The 6,256-nt window shown below is 44.0% G+C and overlaps 1 protein-coding gene across 1 annotated transcript in view; it reads left to right on the top strand.

Annotated features, from left to right (window-relative positions):
• VPS35 (VPS35 retromer complex component) overlaps positions 1-6,256 on the top strand; it is a gene marked incomplete in the record, with an annotated part of 976,266 nt that overhangs the window by 636,129 nt on the left and 333,881 nt on the right.

Here is a 6,256-nt window from a genome sequence, read left to right as displayed (position 1 = left end):
CAATTAATTTTGTATTCCGTTGGGAACCCCCAAAAATTACCCCTCATAAGGATTTTCATTTGTACTGTATTCCTTGCCTAGGCCCTGACCACGATGTACCTTGCTATTGATTTTGTGCTTTATTTAATCAGCACACTATCCGTCATCAATACATTTTTGCTTCAAAATATTTCGGTTCTCTGTTTAATTATCCAGAAATGATGTCAGTTAGCCATCCGACTACCAGAATACCGACAAAAACGCAAAGAAAAAGACAGGCCATTGAGGTCCAAAACTGCCGACGACTCTTCTAAGCCAGTCGACAGTTCGCCCGTACTCAGTAAGGTGCTTTTGCAGCCCCTGATATCCGCTACTTCTGATCCGCAGGCCTCTACTGAGACCCATTCTGAGTCCGGTATGCTGCGAGATGCTTCACATATGGAACCCGCGGATGTCTCTACCTTGGCTGGGTCTGGAGCTGCTAAGCAGGCACCGGCTTCTGAGGGTGTATTCAGGCCTACAGACTTGCATATTAAACCGACTCCAACTTCTGTGCTAAGGCCTAAATCTCGATCTGTGTCTAAAAAAAACGATGCCCAGGCCACATGTTCAGGCCCCTATGCCTAAAAAAAAACAAATGATCAAAATGGCTGAAGATTTAATTACTGTAATCAGGGGTAGTCAACCCCCCCCCCCCCCAAGAGGCCTAGGATTGAATTTGACTATGACAGACTCTGATCTGGATTTGTCCATACCTACTTATGAGGACTCTGATGCAGAGGATTCCATTCCCTCTGCTTCTCCACCAGAGGATTTCTCTTTTGGGAAAACTTTACATACCTTAAGGGGGCATTTCCACTGGGAAAGTCAGGATTTCTCTGAATTCAAAAAGAGTCTTAGGGATTTCCTTCTTCTTCCTCAGCATAGGCCTTTGGGTATACCTCCTGTACTAGATATTGTTGATGTGTTTTTGGAATCCAGTATGGCCCCTGATTCCTTGCCTCCAGCCCCTAGCAAACCAGACAGGTACTACAGGGTTCCTGAGTCCCACAAATTCCTTTTCAAAAATCCTGTTGCGGATCCTGAAACCATTTCTCGGGGGCCCAAGGGCATTAAGGCTTCTACTGCTAAAAATCCTATCCCTTCTGATAGAGACTACAGGGCACTGGATAGATGGGATAAAAAGGTTTACAATTCTGCAACCTTAACAGTCAGGGCTTTAAACTGTCCATTCCATATGCTAAAATATCAACAACATATCATGGGACTGCTTAAACAGAAAATTATGTCGATTTCTGACTGTGTGGAAAATAAAGATTTGCAGGATTTATTGCATTCATCTGAACAAGTTGGCAAACGTGCTTTGCAGTCGGGTTTTGATTCCTTAGAGGCCTTTTGTAGGGCTGCTGTTACTAGGTCTGTGATTAGAAGGCATGCTTGGCTTAAGGAGCATTCTCTGCCTGATCATGTTAAAGCAAAACTTTTGGATGCTCCTTTACAGCAGGATCGTTTATTTGGCAATAAGGCTGAAGTTCTAAAAATGATGGAAGATAAAGCTAAATCTATGCAAACTGTGAAATACTTCTTACAAGTGCAACCTCCTAGATTTAGTAGGCATTGGCTTACTAAGAACTGGTCCTTTCCAGCTCCTACCAGAGCCACTATGGCCAAATCCAGACATTCCAAAACCACCAGGTTTCAGTCCCAAGGGACTTTCAGAACAAAGCAATGGAGTGCTTCCTCTTCCAGATCTGGAAACAACAAGGCACCACCCTATGGTAAGCAGTCTCAGTGACTTCCCTTTGAAATTACCAAGCACTTGCCTCTTAGCCGCCCCTTTGGGGGGAAAACTGGCTCTTAAATTCGAAAAAACTGGCAACTTATAACCCAGGACAAATGGGTTTTAAATATAGTGTCCCAGGGATACAGATTTTATTTCCACACACTGCCAACTCCAAATGGGTAGCTAGACCTGCCCCCAAATCAGTGGGCAGATGCTCAGAAACAAGTACTTTCCCTCCTAAACATGGGGGCTACTCAACTAGTACCAGAAGAGGAAAAGGGACAAGGTTTCTATTCCAGACGATTCCCGGTACCCAGAAGACAAATCATGGCATCCAATTCTGGACCTGTCTACTCTAAACACCTTTCTGCACATTCCAAAATTCAAGATGCTGACTCTTCACCAGTTACTGCATATGCTAGGCAAGGATGCCTGGTTGGCAACTCTCGACTTAAGAGGCTTACCTGCATATCCCAATTGGGGAATCTTGCAGAAGATTCCTACACCTCGGTTAAGCTAGTCGCCAGTTCGCCGGTACTCAGTGGGGTGCATTCGCAGCCCCTGATACCCGCTACTTCAGATTCACAGGCCTCTACTGAGACCCATTTGGAGTCCAGTATGCCGCGAGATGCTTCTTCGACTAAGGAACCTGTGGATGTCTCTACCTTGGATGGGTCCGTAACCGCTATGCAGGCACCGGCTTCTGAGGGTGTCTTCAGGCCTACAGATTTGCATTTTAAACCAACGCCGTCTTCTTCATCAAGGCCTAAAACCCGACCCACATCTAGAAAACCAATGTCCAAACTGCATGGTCAGGCCCATTGGCCTAAAAAATGCTTAGAATGGCTGAAGACCTTATTACTTTAATTAGGGGAAGCCAGCCCTTCCCCCTCTAAGAGACCTAGAACTGATTTTCCTTCTGATTCTTCTGATCAGGATTCTGAAATTTCTGTTTCTTCTGATTACCAGGATTTGTCCTTCTCTACCTATGAGGATTCTGATGCAGGGGATTCCATTCCCTCTGCTTCCCCTTCAGAAGATTTTTCTTTTGGTGAAACCTTGCACACTCTTTGGGAGCATTTCCGCTGGGAAAGCCAGGATTACTCTGACTCCAAAAAGAGGATTAGGGAATTCTTACTCCTCCCTCAACACAGGCCTTTAGCTATTCCTCCTGTTCTGGCCATTGTAGATGATGCCTTCTTGTAATCTAGCCTTGCCCCAGACACCTTACCTCCAGCTCCCAGAAAACCTGACTGGCATTAGAGTACTTGACACTTGCAAGTTCCTCTTCAAGAATCCTACTGCGGATCCAGGGACCATTTCCCAAGGACCAAAGGGCATTAAGGCTACCACTGCCAAAAACCCTACCCCCTTTGATAGAGATTCCAGGGCCTTGGACAGATGGGGTAAGAAGGTACTTTGGCCATTAGGGCCTTAAATTGACAGTTTCTTACTAAAGTATCAGCAGCATATTATGGGACTACTTAAGCAGAAAATGATGTTGATTCCTGACTGTGCTGAACATAAAGAATTACAGGATTTAATGCATTATACTGAACAAGTTGGTAAACGTAATTTACAATGTGGTTTTGACTCTTTAGAAGCATCTTGCAGGGCTGCTGTCACTGGGTCTGTACTTAGAAGGCATGCTTGGCTTAAGGAGCAAAACTTTTCCATATCATGTTAAAGCTAAATTACTGGATGCTCCCTTAAACCAAGACTGCCTGTTGGGCAACAAAGCAGAAGAAGTCCTTAAAAAGATGGAGGAAAAAGCTAAATCTATGCAAACTGTTAAAGATTTCCTGCAAGTACAGCCTCCCAGTTTTAGTAGGCAGTGGCCTTTTAAGAATTGGTCCTTTCCAGTCTCTTCCAGACCTACTCAGCCCGAACCCAGGAACAGCAGACCACCTAGGTTACAGTCTCATGCTACACACAGGCCTAAGCAGTGCGGGCTCCCACTTCCAAATCTGGAAGTAGTAAGACACCACCCTATGTAAAAATGTCACAATGACTTAAACCTTAACCCTTCCAAGCCCTGCTCAACTGCCTGCTCCCTTAGGAGGAAAGCTCGCCCTGCATGCAAAAAACTGGGAACTCATTACCCAGGACAAATAGGTTTTAACTATAGTTTTCCAAGGATACAGATTCCACTTCCACTCTTTACCAATCCTAAATGGCTGGCCAGACCTACACCCAAATCAGTGGGCAGAGGCTCAACAGCAAGTTCTCTCTCTTCTACATATCAGGGCTGTTCACCCTGTCCCAGCAGAAGAAAGGGGACAAGGTTTTTACTCTAGACTTTTCCTGGTACCCAGAAAAGACAGCTCCTGGCATCCTATCCTGGACCTCTCTATTCTAAACACCTTTTTGTTAATCCCAAAATTCAAAATGCTAACACTTCAACAGCTGCTTCCTATGCTAGGCAAAATTGCCTGGCAACCATAGACTTGAAGGAAGCTTACTTGCACATTCCAATAAGGGAATCTTGCAGGAAATATCTACGCTTCAGAGCAGGCTGCTTGCACCATCAGTTCTCTGCACTTCCCTTTGGCTTATCTACTGCGCCCAGGGTATTCACAAAGTGTCTTGCTCCAGCCATTGCATTTTGCAGGCAGAGAAATATTCAAATATACCCATACCTGGATGATTGTCGCATTCAAGCAGAAAACTAGGACATGCTGTTAAAACATCTGGCATTTGTAAAGAAACGTCTAACCTCGCTGAGGTACACCATAAACGAAAAGAAATCTCATCTAGTACCCTGCCAACGGATTGTATTCCCAAGCTTGAACACCACTTCCCAGATGGCTTACCTCACGCCAGAGAAACAAGTTTGACAGCCTACTTCAAACTACTGGCCATAAAGACCCAGCTATCTGTAAGGAAAATTTTGCAAGCCCTGGGGTTCATGGCCTCTTGCATTCTACTAATTCCATATGCAAGACTGCATATGAGGAAACTACAGTGGTGTCTAAAAAGCCTATGGTGTCAACATTCTCAGGACCTGGACTCGGTGATTCCTATCATTCCTTGTAAAAAGACAGAGTTCCTTTGGTGGGCAAAGGCCTGCCACCTCAACAAGGGGCTCCCTTTCAATCTACCCCCTGCCGCCCAAACTCTGACTACAGACTCATCAGACTATACATGGGGGCTTACTTGGCAGGGCAGTGCATTCAGGGTAAATGGAACCAGAGTCAGATGCACCTGCATATCAACCAAAAAGAAATGTTAGCTGTACAGAATTCCCTGACAGCCTTCAAGGACCACATCCTTCCAGGACAATTATTGGTAAAGACAGACAACACCACAGTTATGTGGTACATAAACAAGTGGGGGGAACCCACTTGTACCCTCTCTGCAGACTAGCCATGGCTCTGTGGAACACAGCCTTGAGCTACCAAGTGCACCTACAAGCTCAATTCCAGCCAGGCAAGCTAAATTCACTGACAGACAACCTAAGCAGAAATCTCATGGACCCACACGAATGGAAACTGGAACCAAAAATATTACAATGTGGTGTAGATGTTCAGGTGGGAAGGTGTCTACCTGTCCTGGAAAAGGAATGTAAAAGCTCTGGAAGTCATTACAGCTGTTGGCAATCTGATGCAGAATTACCAAGTGTTAGCATTACTGCAGAGATGTACATATTCTAACATCTACAGTTAGTGATAAGTTCATACATAACTATATTTTCTGCCTGTTTGTGGCTGTTTCTCTAGGTACTCTAGTTTCCTATTACCCACATACCAGAAACATGCCAGCTGACTGCTTACATTAAATTGCCCGTAGACAAGTTATGTTTACCTTGTCCTTGTAGCCTAGGTTGTGACTGAAGAAGGTCTGAGAAGGGCCAGTTCACTTACTCTATTAATAACCAGATAAATAAAATTAATACCTTTGAAGGCTGTGCTGAAATATGCTATCTTAGTAGGAAAGCCACATCCTACTACCACTTGTTTCTAAAAAGATGGGTGGCTCTGTACACGCTGTCAGCTGATTTGAGTGAGATCCTCTCCAGGTATCTTAGAAGTAGTGCTGTTTGATCTCGGTTTCATTATTGGTCCCAGACTTCACAGCATCTTTGTCTTACTCTGTAGTAAGAAATTTGTGATATGAGGGTGAGTTAGAGAACTTTTCCCCTCTTATCATGATGGGACTGAGATTTATTTTGTTTATCTTTGTTTACTGGGAAATTCCGACCAAGATGAAACCCATTTTCAGTGGAGGCCCAGGGAATACACCCATTTTGACATGTACATAAAATACAGTTACTTAATATCAGAAGGAATACAAAATATAGGTAAGTTTTCATACACGAGAGAAAAAAAAGCTTTATAATTCTTTACATGAACATCATTTATAAACTGAGCATGTATTTAGCTTGCATAGGTATATACAACATTGTATATACCTGTTGTTAAGGTGTTTGCCTTACAAACACAAGGTACAGGGTTTGAGTCTGACAAAGGATAATTGGCTAGGCTTAAAATGGCT

Source organism: Protopterus annectens, chromosome 8.part1, assembly GCF_019279795.1.
Source record: "Protopterus annectens isolate FY-2018-M chromosome 8.part1, PAN1.0, whole genome shotgun sequence".
Taxonomy (NCBI): Eukaryota; Metazoa; Chordata; order Ceratodontiformes; family Protopteridae; genus Protopterus; species Protopterus annectens.
Note: the sequence above shows the minus strand (reverse complement) of the source record. Positions and strands in the feature narration are given on the sequence as shown.